Below are 24,611 nucleotides of genomic sequence, written 5' to 3'. Positions count from 1 at the left end.
TAATTTTGCTGTATATTCATTCGCGGAAACTAATTGCTTTGTCGACACCGAGGTGGCAATTTTATTTACCCTAAAATCCATTTACCCCTTTCTAGATTTTTCTCGTGTCCAGAACAACATCAAGAATGGAGAGCGGTGGAGCTCGAGCAAGTCTTTCATCACGCCCGAAATTCGAGCCCGAAGGAACCTCGATGTGGGGCTGTACTGCCACGTAACAAAAGTATGGACACCAACCTGCGTCGATTGGGAAGTGACGTGAATAATGACATACGCATAGAAGAAATCGCATTAAATTGAGGGCAATACAATTTATAATAACAATGTGGGTTACGGATGAAGTAACTGCAAATGCAGGCTCACTCTGACGCCAGAAATTGTAGTAATTAAAACAAACAAATGATAACGCCATCCACGTCCACATTCCATCCACATTCACAAGGTGGATTGGCGCGCATTTTTTTATTATTATTATAATACTATCATTACCGTCTCACACAGCCAAGAGTTAAGACCTTTTTTGTACTGACAGTATGCAGCTTACCAAGCTTTGATAAAGACGAAAAATGGCAGCACCACCACTCTGTGGATGATGGCGAGGCTGCGAGTACGGAGACTCGAAATGACATCTGGTGCTGCGCTGCTGAGCACGACGTCGGGTTTCGATTCCCGGCCACGGCGGCCGCTTTTCTGATGGAGGCGAAAAGCAAAAACGCCCGTGTGTACGAGATTTCGGCGCACGTTAAAGATCCCCAGGTGGTCAAAATTAATCCGGAGCCCTCCACTACGGCGCGCCTCATCGCCAGCGTTGCGTCGGCGCGTTAAACCCTACAATCAATCAAATGGCATCCAAATTGCACCCAGAATGACATCCGATTTGCACCCCAACCGCCATTCGATTTGAGCCATGACTTTCACCTTGATTATTCCCTAAATTAAACTGCAACTCACGGTTCAAATCGAATTTCGCTTGATTTTCGCTTGATGGTGGTGTGCGCACGGATGGACGCGGACGCACATTGGGAGGTCCTAAGGTACTCCGCACCATTACAGGTGAGGGAGTAAGCCGTTTGACTCTCGGGTACTACCTCTCGGTCGTAGCCCAATGGGTAAGACAACGAACACTCTGTCTGGTATACCAAACAGTGGCTCGAATCCTGCCGGTGCATGTGTGATTTTTTGCGATTGCAAATGCTATGTGGACGGACGCGGACTTACATTGTGCGGTCCTAAGGTACTCCGCACCTAAACATTGCGTGCGTGCGTGTGTGTGTGTGTGCGCGCGCGCGCATAACTTGTCATCCCGCACTGCGATTTTACAAAATTCAAACCGATTTTTTTCGCGCACACAGCTCATACAGGGATCATACAACAAGACTGTTGCGACGTCTCGTGCGTAATTCCCAAATTGCGCAGTGGGCGGCCAATCAGACAAAGCTGGTGTAGAATTTATGCTGTGATGGTGACTTCGTGGCGTGCGCAAAAAGTTGTAATTACGTTGTAAATTGTGCGAATACTTACTCTAATTCCCCTCTAGAAACGAAGTTCTTTCGATTTTTAGCTTCGTCATCCCTCCATGACCAGCGAACGCGTGGGATATGCAGTGTGCGTCGCGTGAAGGAAGAATTTGTTCGCATTTCGGTGTATGTCCATGCCCGGAAGACCGGAGTAAATTGTTCTTTTCTTAACACGGGGTCGGAGGAACCAAATGGTAGCTGGTGAAAAGGATACCAGTACACGGTGCGGACTTCAAGGGTGGTAGACAATCGTCGGATTTAGCATTTCCGTCATACGTGCCCAAAATTTTTCCACCAGCGTAACGCAAAACGCCTGGGATAGCTGCAGACAGGGGGATCACGTTAGAAACTGCAGTCTGCTTCCTATGTTTCGCATTTACCGTGTTTGAAATCTTGTTACAAATTCTGTTACAAAATTTTGTTACAAATTCTGAGCAGGGGAAGAGAGAGAGAATTTTGTCAAGCGCTACAAACATTAAAGGGACACTGAAGTGATCTGTAAACATTGCGGAATAGCGTGCGCAAATTTCAATCTTGGACACCGTCCAATCACATCGCCTCTAGAATGCGCGTCATTGCTATTAGCTGTTGCGGTAGCCGCAAATGTAGCACGGTGATTTTTGTTCTTTCAAGCATCACAAATTAAATTCTGCTTTATCAACCGGATAAACTATGAAACGAAAAAAAAAAGAGATGTTTGACAAATTTATATCAATGTCCCTTTAATGTCTCCTTTTCTTGGGCACTCCGGGGATTTTTTAGCCATCGCAGCTTTGTGCCACTTACTGCAGCTAACGATTTTTAATTGACACCTATACGCGCTAACGTGTGCGTATGTTGTTGAGTATTGCGATCTGCTACCTGACGTGTTTTCTTTTTTTGTTTATTTTTTTCTCTAATATGGCTGCATCAGAACCGAGGAGATTTTTTTAATCTGTCGCCTTTTCTCATCGCTCGCTGGGGCTATCAAAATTAATGCAAGGGGAACTATTTTTTGATTAGAAAAACCCACAGCTTGGTTCAAGGAACTCAACGCTGAGAGTTATTCTCGTAAAACAAAAAAAAATTGAAGGAAGCTCACATTAACGCGTGGCACTTGAAGATAGCGAACCTGTACGCAACCTTCACGGCCATAACGAAGGTTTCAGTCCACGATTGCAACAGATTTCCTTCTTCTTCGCTGCCGCAACGAACGTTACTCCATCATTGTCGCTATTAGTATGGCCTTTTCTCTTTTTTTTTGGAAGGGATAATAATTGACATCACCTTGGAGGAGCGTACGCTATGACGTGCCTTTCTGGTTCTGAGCAACTGTTGCCACGATTACTGCGAACGCTGGAGATTTTTTTTTGCCGTGCGCAGGGGACGCTGGGCAATCGTCGCGAGGCGCATATCCACGAGGGCTCTAATATTTTCTTGGTTTTGTTAACTTATTTTGTTAATTTATTTATTTATTCAATATACCCTCATGGCCCCAGGGCCATTACTGAGGGGAGTGGTACATGAGTAGTACAACACAAACAAAAAATGAAAACCATAAGACAACTTCGCAAGGAGCGTACAAGGTAAAGGAAAAAAGATAGTAATACAGCCAAAAATCTGTAAGCGTTTTCATACTGGTAAAGAAACACGAACCAAAAACAAGTACAATGCAATTGATCTCGGTATTTTTAACTGCAGAAACGAAAAATTCCGAGTTGTTAAAAAGTTTCGTCTCTCTTGGCGTCTCTTGGCGTCTGTATACCTCTCTTGGCGTCTGTATACCGCATTTTGTTTTGCCCAAGGGCAATGCGCGTGGCAGAACAGCGAGCACATCGTCTCTGCACACGGGTGAATAAAAACACGAGTCAGTGGTAAAGAAGCGTTGATTTCATTTTTTAGTACAAAGACCACGCGGCAACGTAGCACGAAGATTAAATCAGCCATCTGTATCATGTTTGATTACGCTTTTAGCAAACAGCTTTCTTGCTCAGAATGCCATTGATATCAAGCAGTGAATGTGATAAAATGATTTCCTCAAAACACAAGCACGTCGTTTTTTCCCGAGGTAAGCATGTGTTATTTCATAAGTGCAAGGATCGCAAGAATCAACTAGCGTGGGTTAACGTTTCCTTTTTGGCCAGTTTTGATGTCAGACGGGTCTTGATTGGAGTAGTTGCACTACCACTTGCATGTAGGAATCTCTAAAGTTTATTAAAAATGGTCAAAATGCTGAGTTGCAACGACTCTGACCTCTTGCTTGCGGGGTTTAGGCTTGCATGACAGGTGCAGCGATCTTTGACAGTTCAGTTTTGTGCGGTGCCGCGTTACCGAGACACGTTGAAAACGTGCTTTCTTTTGAACACATCCATGCCTCTTTCATCATTTGCGTTAACTTAAAAAATCTAGGGCCGTCAATACGGCAATATTTAGCCCGCTGGATTACATTGTTCGTCGGTTTACATTGTCCGCACCGTCCTGTCGATGATGGCGCTGACACGGCGGGGCGTCGCACATGGCCTGTTGATGATGATTGGATTTTTATGAAGCAAGGAAAAGTAAGGGAACGTGCGCCAAAATAGTTCGCACGCTCTTCATAGCCAACTAGAAATAAAACCAGAGGAAAATGTATTTTCCACGCAGGTGCTTTTTCAGAAGACCACGGCCGTGGGAGTGCAGTATACCAGGAATTCCATAACCCACACAGTGCGAGCAAAGCGAGAAGTGATTCTTTCCGCTGGCGCCATTGGTTCAGCCCAGCTGCTCATGCTGTCAGGGATTGGGCCCAAGCCTCACCTGGATGCTTTAATGGTGAGAAGTGTAAGCATGCTTTGCGGGAAAGAACGGTCACGTCGTACTAACACCTAGAACGTTGATGGCCAGACAAAAACAAAACGGCCGCGTATGCTCTTGCTTCCCTGCAAATGTCGTCGCAAGGCGAGTCCTGTCGCTTCTGCAACCTATCTGATTTGTCCTCTCCCTCCGATCACTCTCTCCCCCTCCTCCCCTCTCGCTCCTCTCGTGACGAACTGAATGGAGATTTGTTCAGCGCAATTCATTTTTTCCGCCTTTATTGATTGAATGAGAACAGTATGCACTCATATCGGAGTGGTACAGGTGTCATTGCAACAAAGAAAGTTACTGTATGTGTGTTGTACTTAACATTTTTCGCTGCTCTTAGCCGCAGGCTCAAAATTATTTTAGCCAGTTACAGGCAGTATTTGTCCTGCGTTATAACTTCGCCTTCAAAGCACGTAAGCAGATTTAAGTGCACGTAGAAGTGTTTAATTTTCTAGCTATTTCTATTGTGTTATGTAGAGCTGTACTCCTTTTTATTACCAGGAGCGTTTCTGAAGATTTTCGTGCTTTAGTCTGAATGGTAGACTTAGCTTCGGTAAATGTCTGTTTTAGTTACAGTATTCATTGTTTAAATATTTCATTTGAACGTTAGAAATAGCACTGACGCAACGGAAGCTCCACAGAGCTAAAGTATATGCTCGTGTCAAAGAAAATTATTTAGAGCGTGACCCGTTGGAAAACTTTCTTTGGCTTCCCTTACGCGGAATTTTATTCACCAACGTTTACCACACCCCCTGTGTGCTGATTTGCGACTGCAAGATTGCGCCGACAACAAATTAGGTGTAAAAATGAAGAAAGGTCGCACTAACGCGAACGACTCGAAGGCAGCGAAGCTTTAAGCAACTTTCACGACCATCACTGCGGTTTAATTCCACGGTTGCAGCCGATTTGCTTCACCTTCGCTGCCGCATGACCTTTACTCCATCATTGTTGCTATAAGTGGAAGCTTCCTTCATTTTGGGGGGGGAGTGATAATCATTGGGCATCACTTTAGAGGGGCCTATGCTATGACGTGTCTTTCTCGTTCCGAGCAAGTGTTACCACGATTACAGCGAGTGCTGTAGTCGTTCTCATTCCGAGCAAGTCCTTCCACAATTAAGGCGAACGATGGAGTCTTTTTTGTTTGCCAGTCTTTACCAATCTCCCTAAGTGGGTATGCCAGGCTTGACAAATCTGCCCCTGGAACGCTGGGCGGCCGTCGCGAAGCACGCACACACGAGCTCTCGACATTTTCTTGGTGTTTTTAACTGCGGACTCACAAATTAACGATTTGCTAAACAGCTTATCTGCTTAACGACATATGGAGCTTGGACGCTGACTGTTAAAAGTGCGTGCTGATGTTTCGGTGTGCATGCTAGGCGAAACAGTGACAGATATAATATCAACGTCTTTAAATTCAACACATTATTTCCATTGTTGCGAATTTCCGCAGAAATTAAGGGCTCGGATAAACGTTGCGGGACTGGTTGAATACTGCTTGCTACGAGAGAAAGCCGGAAGGAAAAACTTTCTTACAGTTTCGCGTGAAGGAGTTGCGGTAACAGGTGCAAATGGTTATCCTTACTTCAGATACCATTGGTGGCTGACCTTCCGGTAGGCCAAAACTTCAAAGATCACCTGACCGTCAACGGAATCGCAGCTACCGCACAGGAAGACATCATTACTGACTATTACGATCTTTCTATTATTCCCGAGTATGCCTTCGCACGTACCGGTGAGCACAGCTTACGAGCCCTTATGACCCTGTTCGGGCACTTTGGCCACGGGAGCTGGTTTGGTGTACTTTGTGTGCGCGCACAATATGGCGAACGCGTTCGTACATTTTTTTGCCCTGTAACAATAACTGATGAACTGTTTCTAATAACTCAACGGCAAAATTAAAACTTGTGCTGGAATAACGGAAGTATATTTTGCGTATCATGTATTGTGTATTATGCATGTAAGCGTATATGCACATAAATGTATGTGTAATTCTTCTTTTCTTTCCTTTTTTTCTATTGTTCTTTGTGTGTGTACTACTAATGAGATTAGTCGTCATTACTGCCGGAAGCTGCCAATCAAGCTCTTGTTCGGCTTTAGCAGGACTTATTTTTTTATTCCCCTTTAAATGAATCGAGCTTAATGTTATTATTGATATTATTATTGTTATTGGTAGTGTTATTATTTACTTGCTCCTGTGGAATTCCCGTGAATTTCGTGTAAGGTTAGGTTTTAAGTGTTTCATGAAACGTATAATTTGAAATATTCAACTTCATTTTGTTTCACTGTTTTGCAAGATTAGGTAGCATACAAACTTTTTAGGCACCGCAGCCCTACGAAGGGATGTCACCTGAACGCCTTACTAAAACGAAAATAGAAAGAAATAAAATGTTTTTATATGAAAGAGGGGACTTTTCGTCCATTCAAGAAATCTTGACGCTTATTTCTCTGTGTCTCGAGAAATTGATTATGAGGTTTAACGCGTCGAGGCTACACAGACGATGAGGCGCGCCGTACTGGAGAGCTCCCGATTGATTATGACCACCTGGGGGTCTTTAACTTGCGCTGAAATCTCGAACACACGGGCGTTTTCGCTTTTCGCCTCCATCAGGAAAGCGGCCGCCGCGACCTGTTTCAAGCAATATGTCTGTCTCCCGATATTGATATCATGTGGAACGTACTTGAAGAGCTACTGGCGCCAAACTTTTATGTGCCTTTTTTGTTGATTTCATCGATGCTTAATGCCCTGGCCATCCCGAAACAGCACTTAAAATACTTGACCGTGCGATAATTACTTACATTGAACGCCCTGAAAATGTTGGCTGCATCAAATGACATCTTTTCGTTATCACATTTTTTTTCTTTTTTTCTTTTTTTTTATTTCTGTTTTTCTTCTCTCATCTAACGTAGCAACCCAACGCGACGGCTCGGCTAACACCGCTGGTCTTCATTAAAGTTATTCTCTCTTTCTCTCGCTCTCCCTCTCTGAAAATCGTCCGTTTTGGTTTCCCGCGCTTGAAGCCCGGAGGACGCGTATGACAGAATCAAGGCATGACCTCACCCTTTTGTGCTGACGTAAAATACTGTAAAGGGCTATGGAGACGTTGTTTCGACCGCCCAGCCACCAGAGCTGAGCGGCTGAGCCGTCTGAAGGCGTTAGGCCTAGCACTCCGGCGGAAATTTGATGGCCACTTACAATAAAAGTCCTGATGGCCGCTTCTGTTGCGATTCCGGGTTGTATTATCGGCTCCTTTCTTTCGTGCGGGACTGCATTTTTGGCAAGAGTGCCCTTCTGGGCAGCGGTTAAGCCTGTAGCTCTAGTTTCGTGCAACCCGCGGCGGCGGCTCAGCCCAAGGACGCGGGTTCCTTGCTGCGTCCTTGCTGCTTAGCCCAAGGACGCGGGTTCGATTCCCGGCCGCGGCGGCCGCTTTTCTGATGGAGGCGAAAAGCAAAAACGCCCGTGTGTACGAGATTTGGGCGCACGTTAAGAAAGATCCCCACGTGGTGAAAATTATTGCGGGGCCCACCACAACGTCGCGCTTCATCGTCAGCGTTGCGTCGGCGCGTTAAACCCCTACAATCAATCAAATCAATCTGTCTACGTACATCACTTCGTGAACGCGCCAGCGCCTACTTGCCGCTCGCCGGGCAACGGGTGTGAAGTGGCGTCGTGAGTTTCTGACGAGGTTTGGAGGCAAATGGCTACAGAACTTCTTTTCATTGACTTGAGCGATGTCACGCCGGTGTCCACTCCTAACAAAAAACGCTCGTAAAAGGGTAGTAACGGCTGTATTTACTAACTCCTTACGAAGTTACTACCCCCAAGAATGGGAGATAGGTGCTGCCACTAAGTGTGGGACCATTACTAGTCTAGAACATGCACTTAGTGACTGCGACTTGTTTGATACTAAGATTCACTGACAGGAACAAAATTCTATGAAGTACTGCACGCAATAACTACAGCACTTTTCCCACTCCAAATCACGATTAAAAAGTTTTTTGCGAATCCGCATGAGAGAGAGAGATAATATTTTATTCACAGGTAGAAAGTGAGGAGGAGTTCTAGGGAGCGCTGCGAGATTCAGAGGCATCGGTCCAGGCTTCTGCTGACGGCTGACTTGCATACGCACACATTAAAATGCATATTTCTAAAATTATCGCTAAAATATTTGATTTCTGAGACAAGCCCACTGAATCTATCATATGAAGTTCCGCTGCTGGCTAAAAAGCAAGACGAGCCAATGAATTTCTAAGGCAACTAAGTTGAGCTCGATCTCCTCGTACATTATTTTTAAAAGGTGAAACTTGCGTGCTGAAGGGAGTTGTATGTTTGAGACCTGGCTGAGCATGCCTCTCTGTACGGACATAGAACTGATGTGTGTGAACTGTTGTGGTTTTTATGTTCACTCCCACGCGTGAACTATGGTGTCCTGAGCCTCGTACCACGGACATTATTGTAAAGAACCTTCGATGGGGTGGTCTAGTTTTTTTGTGAACTTGTGTGATGTTCACTTCCTTTCCTCTGTGGCACATTGCTTAAATGCTGTGCCCTGTCGACCCGTGTAGTAGCTAACTACAACGGGTCGTTGCTGTAAATAGTTGTTAATGAACTCTCTTTATGCATTATTTTGTTTTTTTCCTCGATTTATTTGTTGGTTGTCTAAGTGGGATATGTGCGTGTTGAATTTTTCTATGTCGCGCTGAACGCTCACCCGATACACATTTTTGCGCGTAGCTTTTTACAAGGTTATGAATGGTCGGTTAGTAAAATCCACTAAGTACCTAGTTTATACTGGGACAACTAACTGGTTAGTGTTCTGTTAGTAAGTGCCACGACCTTTTAGTGCCACCCTCTCGTCTCATTTACCGTCGGCGCGGTAAATGAGACCAGACTGAAGCATGTTCCACGCGTCGCAGGCCGCCAATATCTCAGCTATGATATTCTGTGGAGTAAAGGAAGCGGACTGTGTAAGAATATTCGCGCCTAAAATTGGTCTCAGTCCCCCTTTAAGACGAAGCTATTATCGCTAACCCAAACTATCGTCCCGTCGCCCGTCATATTCGCAACAACACCGAGACGACAAGCCTTGGCTGAACAAGGAATTTCGACTCTTAATAAATAAAACAGATCGTCTATACGGTAAACATTGCCAGACGACAGATACTGAAGCATACATACAGATGAAAATGCTTGGAAAGAAGATAGCCAAAGATCTGTGTGAGGCAGAAAGCGCATATTGAGGTGACCTAAGCAATAAAGTTAAAAACAACCGTAGTTAAATTTGTCTGGAAGTACGTTAAAAGGAAGAATGTAACTCGTGGAGGTATACCGGATATAAAAGATGGCAATGTATGCCTCTCCGATAATGCGAGCAAAGCTGGTTGTTTCAACCGGTACATTCGAACGGTGTTTTCAGGGCCGTGAGCTGTTCAAACTGCAGTCTATAAAATAGGAGCTAGCGTTATCGCTAGCAATGCAAATGTCATGCAAACGTGCAAAGACTAATTTCAGGATAACGTCTTAACGAACATATAAAGAGCCAAGCAATGTTTTTAAGTTACACCCCTCATTAAGTGCAATTCAGTTCAATCTCCCCGCGCTCGAATAGCGCGCGCCATCTGTCGGGACATTCTGTAACTTCCCGCCTCCCGGAGAAGCTTTTTTATTATAAAACTGTGACTGAGTGTTATTCAATTCACCTGCCATGATACGACTTCACATGGGTAAGCGTTCGTTTCGGCATCCTACCACGGCACAATTTGTTTCGGGGTAGTTCTGATGAAACACGAGTTGCAGCCGTTTCCCATACCGAGACGCCTCCGATACGACAGAAGGCGAGAAATCCTAACTGTGCTCAACCCCTCGGTGAACTAACTACTCATGACAAGTAACAATTGCCTAAACACGTGTTATATCCATTAGTGTGATTAGTATAGTTGCCCTCCCGGGAATCCCCGGGTACTACCGTGGGTACTACCGCCGGGTACTACTACCGCTCCTGCCACAGGCGGTTGCGACTTGAGCGTCCACCGTGGCTGTGGAAGGCACCATGTGCATTCGCGTGCCTTTGTGGTGCCGGGCACCTACTGATAAAATAGGTACAAGCGATTCCCCGACCTGGCGCTTGGCGCTTGTGTGTGGGACTACAACGCTTGGGAAGTTCACCCGGCGTGCACGGTAAATCGCCCCTATAGAAAGGGGCGGCTGCAAAAACGCAGGAACGTTTTTTGTGACCACTGCCGATGGGTGTTCGGAGCCCCGTCAAGCCTCAAATGAACGGCTTTTTCTCCGGCCCCCCTTTTTCGCTGCACTTTTTGGAAAATAAAATTGATAGATTGATTGATTGATTGATTGATTGATTGATTGATTGATTGATTGATTGATTGATTGATTGATTGATTGATTGATTGATTGATTGATTGATTGATTGATTGATTGATTTGTTACTAAAAGGGGACCGATATGCCATGATACCTGCTAATGTATAACAGCCCATGGGCGTGTAGTCGTTTGAGCACACCAGAGCTCGTACGATTCCTCTAGATATACTTGTAATAAAATACCAGTTCCGGCGGTGTTCTATAAGCACGCGTCTTTGTTAGCCTATAACTAATGCATAGCAGGCCGCAATTCCTAATTGTGCACAACACGGTGGACGAACATGACAAGTAACGAATAACTCAATATTGCTGCATCCGACCGAATGGCGGCGCAAGTTGGCTCCGCGCACAAAGGTATACTTTACTAGGCGATACGTGTAGTTGGCGAGGTCAGCAAGAGCGAGCACTGAAGGTGTGGCCAATATGGCGACCCAAGCACACGCACGTGCACTTCTTCGCCGTCGCCTTCGGTCGTCAGTTTAACAGCGTGCCACATTCTATCGCATGTACCCTAACGGGTAACTGCGGCTAGTTTTGACGGCGCAGACGCGCACGCGACATCATGTATTAGGCCCGTGTGTTATATTCAATATGTGTTATAAATACTTGCTCACCAGGACATGGTCGGGTACTACCCATAGTATGTGTATGAAATTCTAGTATAAATAACAACTGCGTGGTTGGTACTTATGCGTGCAATACTGCGTGACAGTTACTTTAGTCATCACTTGCCCCCTGGTGACGCAGGCCCACTTGCCCTTGCGTTCGGCGTCGAGTGCGTGGCTTTTGTAAGCACCCCCGGGGAGGATGCCGACTACCCCAGCATCCAGTTACTGCTGTCAACTCTCAACCCAACCACGAATGAAGCCGAATACTTGGCCCTTCAGATCGGCTTGTCGCAGGAGGTAAGCCCATTTCTTGAGCTCACGTTAAGGGCTACACAATTATATTGCGGGAATGCGGCGTAATTTCATCACGCAATTTTTTTGTGTGTGGGCTGGAGACTGGAGGGACGGAAGGAGGGAGGAAACGGGTCAAGGTATTTAGTGATCTTGCACTACGAAGTTTTCAGGGGCTCGTGCCATAAACACGGAACATCGGTCATCATTGCAGCTCAACTTAAGTAATGCCGGGCAGTGAGAAAATGTCATTTGTGTTTGCTGAATCCATGACTCGACATTTCTTGCAGATGTTTGACGGGTATTACAGGAAAAACAGCGACAAGTACGTGTTCCAAGTTGTGCCGATTCTTCTACATCCTGACTCCACCGGCTCCATCAGGCTTCGCAGTACAGACCCGAATGACTATCCCATCATAGATCCCAAGCTCCTTTCAAGTGACGAAGACCTTGACGGGATGGTTGCAGGTAACCACGCCTCTTGCAAAGCGTTGAGAACCTTTGGTCACAAAATTTCACTAAAGGCTTCGGCAGCGTACTTCTTGTAGTAGGGCACAGATGAAGGTGTGTGATTAGATGGTCATGACGAAAGGGGATCAGGGGAACAAGAAGGGGCTTTGATATACGCAATTTGCGCATTTTCCACGAGGGTCTTCAAACCACTTGCACTCCGTGGGTATCAGTGAATGTTATTATATTTGGTAATCATAAGTGTATATGCTTCAGTGCATATTAGCTAAGTTCAGCCAGGAATATTGCTCTGGTCACTTTTAGCCATTCGGTATCTAGAATATTTTCATCCAGTTTGAACAACATTAAGGCGGGGAAAACTCAATGCGAGTCTGCGTTACCGTATACAACGGGTGAGAAATTTCTTTAAAAAAGACATAAAAGCGTGAGGGTTCCGGCTAGTTGGTAATCCATTAGCAACACAGCGCGAAAAAAGACCAAGGACGAGACGAAGACGACAAACGAAGGACGACGAAGACGAAGACGACGACAGCGCTTGTTTGGCGTCTTCGTCTCGTCCTTGATCTTTTTTGCTCTGTGTTCTTAATAAAAAAGACAGTTTTCTATGGGTACAGAGCATGATATACATGCGTACAAAGTAAAAAACTGTAGGGCTAAGTTGCAGCATGCCCTTCTTAGTCATTCATAACCGCGCAGTACACTCACAATCATAGTCTCCTGAACGAAGCACCGGGTCATTACCGGGTCATTATGCGAGAGGAGTTTGCGTCGTGGTCGTTTAAAAAGGGCTTACTGCAATTTTACAATGGCACAAAACGGTACTGGGTGGTGCAGACACATGTTTTTTCACACTGATTTTACAACTTGCAGACGCATACGTAGTTTGGGTAAATCTAGGATCCACAAATATATCCCGCTGTCATGAGTAGGCTGTACACGCGCTGCGTATTTTATAACATCCAATAGGGAGATGCCGTACAATAACATCAAAGCTATCGATGAGCGGTCTACAGCCCGTTGTTACTTATGTTCCTTTTCTTTTATCGCATATATATGTGTAGTTTGTGAGTGGAACTGCGTAAAACGATATTTCCGGTCGAGTGCCCGTGGAATAATGTCTTGAAAAACGAGCTCTCGTTGACGCACCTCTGGACGTTGCTTTAGCTCTAATGCCACGCCAACCAGCCCGAACACAATTAAAGTGAATTGGTTCCCAGGGTCGAAGATGGCCGTGCAGCTTCTGACCACGCAAGCCATGCGGAGGGCGAATGTGACGCTGTGGGACGCTCCGGTGCCGGGCTGCGAGTCAGCTGGGCCCGTCTGGAGTGACGACTACCTGCGCTGCTTTGTGCGCCAGATGTCGCAGAGCGGTTGGCACCCCTGCTGCACGGCGCCAATGGGCACACACCGGGAGGCAGTGCTCGACGCACGATTGAGGTGAACATACACAGCGCGCAATCGACCAACCTATGCTAGGATTTTTTTTTTAATTCGTGGGTTTGCATGAGTTACAACTTGTAAGAAACTGCTTATGAAAAAATGCCTTGAGGAATACGAGGAAATCTTTCTTCACAGAAATATATTTTAATCCGCTCCAACACTATAACGAAACAAGAAAACTCAATTCTGGTTGAAAGGCGCTAGCTCCACCCAAAAGCTCTTTCTGGAAGTGTGGCCTCTGAAACACCTAGGCTATTTAAGATTTCTTGGTCATTCGCAAAACATCGCGTTCAATATCAGTGTCGTATTTTAGTTCGATTGTAAGCTGCCATAGCAGGATATCAACACTGCGACATGGGCCTCATCAGCAGAAGCTTCATGCGTACAGCAGCCGGCGGTTGTAAGATGAGATCGTTTTGCTCGCGTCATAGAATGCCAGTGTGAAATACAGTGGTTTCACTATGTGAGTTACTGCCAAATGCGGGTAATTTCCAGCGCATTGTTTACTGTGTTTATCAGCGTTAAGCAAAAAAGAGTATCGCAGAATTCCAAAAAAACAGAAACAATTCATGTCCGTGTTCATTAATGCTTGAATATTATCGATCGTTCTCAGCCTGCCACGTGAGAGGAATTACTTCGAAACAATCACAGCACAATGAAGGGCAGAGGGCCTCATTGAAAAAGATTTCAATTGCCATCGCTACACGTGTTCTTTTCCTTGTCGAATTCGCTTGTACTGGCATCTGAGAAGAAAAACAGCATTGAGTGCTTGTCGGGTTGCGTATAGCTGTCAAAGCAAGTCTTTACGAATCCTCGCATAAATGCCCCCGAGCTACAAAAAAATGCAATGCAATCCATTTGACGCACTATACCAAACTGATGTTTTCAACAAGCCTGGGGTTAGAATACAAAGCCTAAGCGTTAAAGTGAGGGCGGTGAACAGACAGCGCCGTTTCGCAGAAACTAAACGCCTGATAGCCTGGGCACGGCCGCTCGATGGAAACTAGGACCTAGTTTCCATCGAGCGGCCGTGGCCTGGTAGGTATATCGCTTAAGGTAGCGGCCGTGGTCCGCCGCAAATCATGGTGTCATCGGTAAGGAATAAGGCCGCGGAACAGTTGCGCATCTCCGTCGTGGCAAGCTGCCTCCGGATACAGTACACATACAGGGTAAGCGACGAACCGTTCACAACGCGCACATTAGGCGTGCGGTGGGCAGCACCTCTGAAAGGAACAGTTCATCAGCAAATCGTTCGAAGCGCTGTGCTGAGTGCGTGATCATTTGTGATTTGTCCGAGACCTAAGGTGGTCATACGGAGTAGGACGCCTCTCAAGCTGGTTCCCAAAAACAGCGTCTTTAGTCTTTCTTTCTAGCCTTGTGGCTCCTTGTTTTAGCAAACCTTGACTCACATTGTGTACCCTGGGCCATGCAGTGTGGCCTTTTGATTTTGTTTAAATCAAATTTGCAGGCGGTGGTCAGTTTTCTGGGTTTATTTCGGGCTCGAATTACGGCGCCTCATGAATGAACCTTTTCCCAATTCCGGTCCTCCTAGCGGCTGCCGCGGCGAACTAAGCAATCAGGGCAGAAAAGATCTCACTGTAAAAAAAATTCTGCATGAAACATCCTCTTCGCCTAATCTTTCCCCTCCCGTCACTCGTTCCTTTCACATGAAAGCAGCCACAGAAGGAGGTGCACATTACCGACACTAATCTTCAGTGGGCGAAGAGCCGCTTTCTTTTCTTTTTGTCTTTTTGACTCACGCACTGCTATTCATGTGCTCGCTGCGTGGGCAACGTTTCTTTCCTTTGTAAGCTTTGCTCCTTTCCATCGCAAGTTTTTCTGTGCGTGTATGTACGAACTCACGAGGAACTGCCGAAGAAGCGTGTATGTAAAAGGGTGCAGCGCCAAAAAGTAGTAGCTCCGCTCTCCAAGCAGCTATGTGGGGATGCCCCAGGTGTTTATTGTCCGAATAGGTAAGCAAAAAAGTAAAGAAGGCGAAAAATTGTGATGTCACTTATGCAGCCAGCAAAGTTATTTAACGCACAAACAATAATGCAAACAAATGCTCTCGTCAACAGCTATACGTGACATATCGGGGAAATTTTCTTGTGCTATAAAAACCTTCATCCCTCGATTTGAACGTTTATAAAGTTCACTGTACCCTTTGAGTATTATTTTCCGATTTGCGCACTACCGCGCTTCACCTCAAGTGCCGATTTCACCATCCACTCCGGTGCCATATACCGTGTGGCCTGGTTTCTGTATAAGTTTTTCGATACCCACAACGGGCAATGTGGAATTTGTCTACATGTCCAACAATTTTCTCAAGACGTACTTCAACAAATGCTTTTCTCTCATTCTTTTTTACCATTAATATTATTACCAGTAGGCGCTATTACGCTCAGGCTTTCAAATTTCGACTACTCTTTTCCTAACCCAATGCGCCGTCGTTCCTGCAGACGTACATTGCTTGTGCTTTATTGGTCCGGTTTTTCTCCACCAACGTCGCAGCGTGCCTGCATCCAAATCCCAATTTCTGATTTTTATATTTTTTTATTTTTTCCCCTGTCCACCTTGCATTGTCACTGCCTTATAGATACAGAATGGGGTTGTGATTTCTCCCTCTGTTTTACTTTCACCAAGGGTTATCCTTCACGAGGGTGAGGACAAAAAGAATCCCTCGTACGCAACGTGTGTGCAGGAGTTTTATATTCATTGTAACTGAGCAGCTGACAAAAAAAGTTTGCTACTTTCGAGACTGTTGTGAACTGAACAATACAACGAAAAAACACGCTGTCGTCTCTCTCTCTAGGCTTTATGGCTGAAATGCAAATTGAAGAAAAAGCACGACATATATATATCTATATATATATATATATATATATATATATATATATATATGTAGCGAATCAGAATAGGAAATGAGGGGCTCGTTGAAAATAACACAGAAATAAGGGTTGGCAGTCGAGAAAACCTCGGAAAGCAAAGGGGAGGATGTGGTAGATCATTGAAACAGATTAAGAATTTGGAAAGAAAGAAAGAAAGTGAAGAAAAAATGCCCGCCAGGTGGGATCCGAACCCACGACCTCCAGAATACCGGTCTGGTGCGATCACACCAGACCGGTATTCTGGAGGTCGTGGGTTCGGATCCCACCTGGCGGGCATTTTTTCTTCACTTTCTTTCTTTCTTTCCAAATTCTTAATCTGTTTCAATGATCTACCACATCCTCCCCTTTGCTTTCCGAGGTTTTCTCGACTGCCAACCCTTATTTCTGTGTTATATATATATATATATATATATATATATATATATATATATATATATATATATATATATATATATATATATATATATATATATATAGGGAGCGATAAAACTTAAAAACTTCGAACAAGGTAGACACCACGATTGTTGCCACCGTTTCAGCAAAGAGACTTGCCTTCGTTAGGGCAACCCCTCGCCTGGCTGGCATGCTTTATATAGGGGTAGGTCCCCAGGTGAGAGGAGGCAAGGAAGTGGAACTGAGAATGCGGATTGGTTTGGGAGTATGTAGGGTGAGATATTGAGGGGAAAAGAAGGTTGTATAGTTTGAGCCGCGAAGTCGGTAAGAGGGAAGTCAGGCGGAGGTTGATATTCCGGGAAATTCTTGGAGAGAAAGGATGCTAGGGTGTTTGTTGCCCCGCCGCGCGGCCTAACGAAAGGTTCTTAGAAACGCCGGAACAGGCGGTGAGAGGAGTCCTTCTCAGAAGCAATCCGGCAATCATCAGGTCAAAAGAAAAGGTAGAGAAGGGGGAGAATAACTAGGTCCAGGGAAAAAGAAACAAGAAAAAAAAAACAAGAAAAAAGGGAGGAAAAACAACACACACACACACACACACACACACACACACACACACAAGAAAAAGCAATAACCACACTACTGAATTGGCACGTGTCGCCAATAGCAACATTCCTGGAACAGGCCTTTCCCGAAACTCAAAAATGAAAAGATAAAGTTAGAGGGACGTAGGGGGCACAAGACAAAGCGGAGCAAAAAAGACAAAAAATAAAAATAAAATGGAATTCCAGAGAACAGGTTGGAGGGATGCGTGAGCGTGCTACACTGGAAGCTCAGGAATGAAAACAAAAGGAATTTGGTCACCGCATAAGGAGCAGAGGGAGGGTCATATTCTTTGGGTAAGGTACAAGCAAGACAGTGCCTAATGCTGTAATCCCTGTGAATATCGCAAGGATTCCAAGTTGCCTCTCGAGGCCTAAATTCCAGCAGGTTCCATGGAGTTGAACTTGTGATTTAAATAGGATTCTGGGTATTTTCTATCGCTAGGAGACTTAAAGTTTGATTGAAGTATATACAACTTAAGGTCATCAAAATTGCGGCCTGGTTGGTTGAAATGCTGCGGTGCAGCTATGGAGGATTTCCCTTTCGAGGATTTCGCTACAGCTATGAAGGGAGCTCCCTTGGTGCGCTCCCTCGTGATCTAGCTGCCTGGTGGCAAGGTATTCTGAATATTGCTTCGCTTTCCCTCCTAGAAATTCTTAGGTACCATTGTACCAGCCAACTCAACCTCTTCAGTGACCAGATTGAAGCTCTTCCGCTAACTGAGAAGGAGAAACTAGATCTCGATATTTTTATAAATCGTAAGGAAAATGATCTTAGTAACAAGCAAGCGGTTAAGTTTCAACGTGATTAGCTTCCCTGGTGAAATACAGCTTGTACTGTAGAACATCAGCCTCTCAATAACCCGGACTATGAAGTATTAGGTCATGTAACACCCCCCCTCGATGCAGAAATTGCTTTAGTAGAACCTCCTGCCCCAGCCAATAATCCTATAGAAGAAACGAGCTCCATCGGTACCTGCCCCAGCAACGTTAACATTTCCAAAACACTAACGGCCGACGCGAAAGGTATCCTAGAACGAGGTCTAACTTTCTGTCCCACAAATAACCGTGTGAATGAATACGAGTTACATAAAAATCTCACGGAATTCTCTCAGAGAATGAGACTAAGTGAGTTTTTTTTAAAAAAAAACAGGACCAACCTGCCATTACGAGCGGACCCTCTACCCTCCTAGCACTTGGACTCCAGATGTAGATCAATCTCCAGAATTATATCTGTACTGAAAATCAGTATCAAGAGAAATATTGACAACAACAAAGCAATCAAACAAGCGCAAGAACCTAACTCCCTTCGAAGAAGCTACCCTGAATAGCCTGTCAGCCAGAACCAACATAGTCGTAAAGCCAGCCGACAAAGGTGGTAGCGTAGTTGTTTTGCCTATGGGAAAATACAAAGATGAAGCTTATAGGCAGCTCATCAATTCTTACCACTACAAGCCCTTAGGTAACGATCCGAGCCGGGAGTACAGCCTAACAATCATTCAGAGCCTCACAGATCTGCGATATAGAGAATTAATAACGACCACTGGCTTACATTTCATGAAACCGAAGAATAAGCAGGCAGGACGTTTTTACCTCCTCCCAAAAGTCCATAAAGTCCCCGCAGAATTATTGTTCGCTGCCGACAATCCTGGCAGACCCATAGTTTCGAATAACAATACCCCAACCGAAGCATTATCTCTGTTTCTGAATCATTACCTATCCGGCATTCCGGCTCTTCTTCCTTCATTCGTTCAAGACACCCCCCCCTTCCTCCGCATAATAGAAGAGATAAATAAGGGTAGGCGCCTACCCAGTGGAACCATCCTTGTTACTCTTGACGTTGCCGCATTGAATACAAACATCCCTTCCGTCGACGGCATTGAAGCTGTTTCAAAAGCTCTATCAGAGAACCCGCACCAACATGCGCCAGAAGTGTACATAACTTTGTTAAAACTAGTTTTCACCCTCAAATATTTTGAATTTGACTCGGCTTACTTTTTGCAAGTTTTTCGAACCAGCACAGGTACTCCATTCGCGCCGACCTATGCCAATATTTTCATGGTGCAACTTGAAGCCACCCTACTAAACTCTTTTCCGAATAAACCTCAGGTTTACCTCGGCTACATAGACGACATCTTCATTATTTGGGAACACGGTCGCACGACTCTAGAAACGTTTATATCGCATCTCAATCCTTCGCATCCGAATATTAAATTCTCCTGCCAGCATTCTGAAAAAGAAGTGAACTTCCTGGATACTACCATCATTCTACATAACGGTAAAGTTAAACTACGCTTTTTTTAGAAAACCAACAAACAGGCAGCAGTATCTAGATTATAAAAGCCATCACCCGAGACACTGCAAACAAGGGATCTTTGTAGGACAAGCCACCAGACTCAGAAGAGTATGCAGTGATGACATGGACTACGTAAAGCATCTATGCAAACTCAAGTCCACCCTTATGAACAAGAACCACCCCAAAAGCTCGCTCGATCAGGCGTACCAACGTTTATCTAATCTAAAAAGGGATGACGTGCTAAACAAACAGCGACAAAACGAAAGCGCCAGGCCGCTTGCCCTAATAACTAAATTTTCAAACGCCCTCCCAAACGTAAACAATATCCTGCGGAAACACTACCCCATTTTAGCCAGTAGCGACTGACTTAACAAGGCGTTCCCGGAAGCACCAATGGTTACCTACCGAAGAAATAGGAATCTAAAAGATATTTTAGTGCATGCTAAAACAGGGCCTTCAAAGCAGCCAGTCATAGACAGCTGCTCCCGCCCTAGATGCAAGACTTGCAGGCACCTGCAGACAGAGTGCATTGTAAAAAGTACAGCCGGTAATCATGTTCACAAGATTAATTCAAGTTTTACGTGCACATCATCCAACATTCTGTATATGTTGGAATGCTCAATGTGTCACAAGCAGTATATAGGCGAAACGAGTCAACCTATACCCGCCGCGGTGGCTCAGTGGCTAAGGTGTTGCGCTGCTGAGCACGAGGTCGCGGGTTCGATTCCTGGCCGCGGCGGCCGCTTTTCTGATAGAGGCGACAAGCAAAAACGCTCGTGTTTAAGAGATTTAGGCGCACGTTAAAGATCCCCAGGTGGTCAAAATTTATCCGGAGCCCTCCACTACGGCGCGCCTCATCGCCTGCGTTGCGTCGGCGCGTTAAACCCCAACAATCAATCAAACTATGAGCCTAAGTCTTAACGATCACCGGGCAGATACTTTTAGCAAATCCTCCATAGCTGCACCGCAGCATTTCAACCAACCAGGCCGCAATTTTGATGACCTTAAGTTGTATATACTTCAATCAAACTTTAAGTCTCCTAGCGATAGAAAATACCCAGAATCCTATTTAAATCACAAGTTCAACTCCATGGAACCTGCTGGAATTTAGGCCTCGAGAGGCAACTTGGAATCCTTGCGATATTCACAGGGATTACAGCATTAGGCACTGTCTTGCTTGTACCTTACCCAAAGAATATGACCCTCCCTCTGCTCCTTATGCGGTGACCAAATTCCTTTTGTTTTCATTCCTGAGCTTCCAGTGTAGCACGCTCACGCATCCCTCCAACCTGTTCTCTGGAATTCCATTTTATTTTTATTTTTTGTCTTTTTTGCTCCGCTTTGTCTTGTGCCCCCTACGTCCCTCTAACTTTATCTTTTCATTTTTGAGTTTCGGGAAAGGCCTGTTCCAGGAATGTTGCTATTGGCGACACGTGCCAATTCAGTAGTGTGGTTATTGCTTTTTCTTGTGTGTGTGTGTGTGTGTGTGTGTGTGTGTGTGTGTGTGTGTGCGTGTGTGTATGTGTGTGTTGTTTTTCCTCCCTTTTTTCTTGTTTTTTTTTCTTGTTTCTTTTTCCCTGGACCTAGTTTTTCTCCCCCTTCTCTACCTTTTCTTTTGACCTGATGATTGCCGGATTGCTTCTGAGAAGGACTCCTCTCACCGCCTGTTCCGGCGTTTCTAAGAACCTTTCGTTAGGCCGCGTGGCGGGGCAACAAACACCCTAGCATCCTTTCTCTCCAAGAATTTCCCGGAATATCAACCTCCGCCTGACTTCCCTCTTACCGACTTCGCGGCTCAAACTATACAACCTTCTTTTCCCCTCAATATCTCACCCTACATACTCCCAAACCAATCCGCATTCTCAGTTCCACTTCCTTGCCTCCTCTCACCTGGGGACCTACCCCTATTGGAGGTGAGCGCGACCACAGGCGGCGCTGCGAAGCGCGCCTCTGTGACGTCGGCTTAGGGATTTCCGCATTTGTCGTCTGAGAGAACCAGTTGGGCTTGTTGGTACATAGTTAAAATGGTTGCAGCGCAAAAAACGACGACGGACGAGTAAGGAACAAACGGGACGAGCGCTAACTTTCAACTTTCAAGGTAGTTGAAAGTTAGCGCTCGTCCCGTTTGTTCCTCTCTCGTCCGTCGTCGTTTTTTGCGCTGCAACCATTTTAATCGTCTGCTTCACTCGGGCTCGCTCTCCCTGCTGTTTTTTTACGCTCGGTTGACATCTGATGCTTGTTCCCTCCATATTTCGCATGTTCGTAACTTTTTATCATAATATTAGGCTTAAAATCGCATACACGAGCTCAATGATTGAGTTAAAGTTTAAATTTGGATACCGCTCCGGAAGAAACATTGGCGGCGTCGCCCCATTCCCTGCGAAGCCGGTCCTGTACGTTGTGCGAAGAGTCGGAGCTACGCGCCAGGTTCCGTATTAAGCAATATTTCGAACAAAGGGAATTTCAGGCCTACGGGACCATCGGTTTTGGCAGAAGGCATTACGGTTCCTGGTAATCATATGTAAGGTAAAACAGTTCTTGCAACCTTGCCGAACGCTCGAGTGTTGTATCACATCACTTTACGTTGTCATGGCATGAAAGTATGCCGACACGCGCTATGGCGCACAAAAAATGTAGGTTGAGTTCCAAATAACCTACAGTGTGTACAGGCGCGTGTTGGTTTTACACCAGGAATCTAACCAGTATAAGGGTTTATTGATCACAACGAGTCGCGTCTACGTTAAAGATACAGTAACACTATGTTTGTTCAGACCTGGGGTGATATTTCGGTACATTTCCCACAGCCTCATCTCCCCAATATTCAGATATGCGTTATAGGAAAACTGTACTTAAGAAGAAGGGAGCAGGAGAAAACTTTATATAACAGTAAAATCAAGCTGATTAGTGGCCCGGGTCCTCAGTCCAGGACAGAAAGTTAGAGTAAGTTTCTTCACTTCATAGAACGCCTTCCCGAGTAGAATCGAATTTGTTCTTAACTCCTGGAAGGGTCGGAACACAATAAAGAGCTTCTTGGAAATATTCATCGGTTTCTATTCTTGCAATATATGCACGTATACTGTTTATTGCATTCGTTAGCGAGTATATGAAGTCTTCGACACCGTAATAATGTCATAACGGTTCGGATTAAGAGTCAGTTCGTTATGATAACGATGGTTGCGATAGAAATTCGGAGCACAAAAGCCGCCTTCGAGTACTCTGGACAACGTTGTTTGGGACGCGATCGCGGTGACGTAGCACAAACCTTCTCATTGTATTTGCATAATCAACGCACGCTGCGGATATGCACCTTCTTACACGCAGCCGTAACAAAAGCCAATTTGTGAAGAAGGGAATGTATGCCATACAACCTGAAGGAAATATCCACACGATCTTTGTGAGCCGCCCAAATATACCCAAACCTACTAATAAGACGTGTGTGACGGTGCAAGAAAATTAATGCCTTAGGCACAGAAAAAAAAGCATTCATCTGATAGAAGTCAACAACAACGAAAGAAATAAAAGACAGCCGTTTTATTTCCTGCTGTGCAATGAGCGAGCGATGCTAGAGGCCTGCTGCTTGGTACGTAGCATTAGACTGTTGGGTCTTTATAAGAGCATCTGAAAAATACTGTAAGGAAGCCAACGCATTTGTTATACTTATCGAGGAGCTCCGAGCGCTGAACCTCGTGAATAAGCTATAAAGGACGACTTACACACGATTTTCTGACCGATGTTCTGAAGAAAGTTATTCTCTCTCTTCTCGTGTGTTAGAAAGTTGTGGGGGATACAGCTTGAAATTATTCAGTTGTGTCAGAAGCTGGAAAAAATAATTGAATTACTAGAAATGCGCTTTTTAATCCACTAAAGCGCCAATATGGGCGATTGCTAGCACAGGAACTGCTTCCCCTCGCAAGCGGAGTGTAGCAGACGACAGCGGCGGGAATCCCTAAGCCGGCGTCAGAGCCAGGGGGCGCCACTCAAACATCTCACTGCCAATGTAAAGCATGCCAGCCAGGCGAGGGGTTGCCCTGACGAAGGCAAGTCTCTTTGCTGAAACGTTGGCAATAATCGCGGTTTCTACCTTGTTCGAAGTTTTCTTTTCTTATATATCACTTCGAATTCGACAATACCCACTACCTCCAAATTAACGGCACAGCCATGGGTACCAAAATGGCACCTAAATACGCCAATATCTTTATGGCGTCATTAGAAACAGGGTTTATTGCAAAATGCTGTCCAAAAAGTATCCTTTTTAAACGATTCCTCGATGACATCTTCATGTGGAATAATGATGAGGCAAGCCTCAGGGAATTCATCTTCGAAATCAACTCTCTGCATTCGTCAAATCAAAATGACCTATCAGATAACAACTGAAACCATACTTTTTTTGGGTGTCACGCTCATATTGGACCAAGATTTGGAATAATGATGAGGCAAGCCTAAGGGAATTTATCTTAGAAATCAACTCTCTGCATCCGTCATTCAAACTGACCTATCAGATAACAACTGAAACCATACTTTTTTTGGATGTCACGCTCATATTGGACCAGGGGAGAGTCTCAACAACATTGTACGGGAAGCCCACTGACCGCCAACGATATCTTCATTTCTACAGCAGCCATCCCAGCCATTCCAAAACAAGTATACCCTACTCACAAGCACACCGGTACCGCAGGATATGCTCTGCACGGGACGATTTCGAGCAACATGCTGAGGAGCTAAAGACCTCCCTGATTGGTCAAAAATATCCCGAACAAATTATTGACGATGCGATTAGCCGAGCACGCAATTTACAAAGAGAAGACATCCTGACTGAAACCCCAAAAGAAACCCACCATGAGACTAACTTAGTCGTATACGTACTCGTGCAAAACTTCCCAAGTAAACAACATCTTGAGACGACATTTATAATA

At 45.1% G+C, this 24,611-nt stretch overlaps 1 pseudogene across 1 annotated transcript in view; it reads left to right on the top strand.

The window, feature by feature from the left end:
- The window catches only part of LOC144180698 (4-pyridoxate dehydrogenase-like), a 79,771-nt pseudogene that overhangs the window by 53,141 nt on the left and 2,019 nt on the right, over nt 1-24,611 (top strand). Inside the window, exons 5-10 of the transcript XR_013324515.1 lie at nt 96-220; nt 4,137-4,304; nt 5,922-6,066; nt 11,460-11,617; nt 11,902-12,079; nt 13,300-13,519. The product of XR_013324515.1 is annotated as a 4-pyridoxate dehydrogenase-like (transcript). The remainder of the gene's footprint in view (nt 1-95; nt 221-4,136; nt 4,305-5,921; nt 6,067-11,459; nt 11,618-11,901; nt 12,080-13,299; nt 13,520-24,611) is intronic.

The sequence above is a fragment of the Haemaphysalis longicornis genome, unplaced genomic scaffold (genome assembly GCF_048455015.1).
Source record: "Haemaphysalis longicornis isolate Haplotype H1 unplaced genomic scaffold, Haemaphysalis longicornis Haplotype H1 scaffold_4, whole genome shotgun sequence".
NCBI classification, from domain to species: domain Eukaryota; kingdom Metazoa; phylum Arthropoda; class Arachnida; order Ixodida; family Ixodidae; genus Haemaphysalis; species Haemaphysalis longicornis.
The sequence above is the reverse complement of the archived record's forward strand: the minus strand, read 5'-3'. Positions and strand labels throughout refer to the sequence as shown.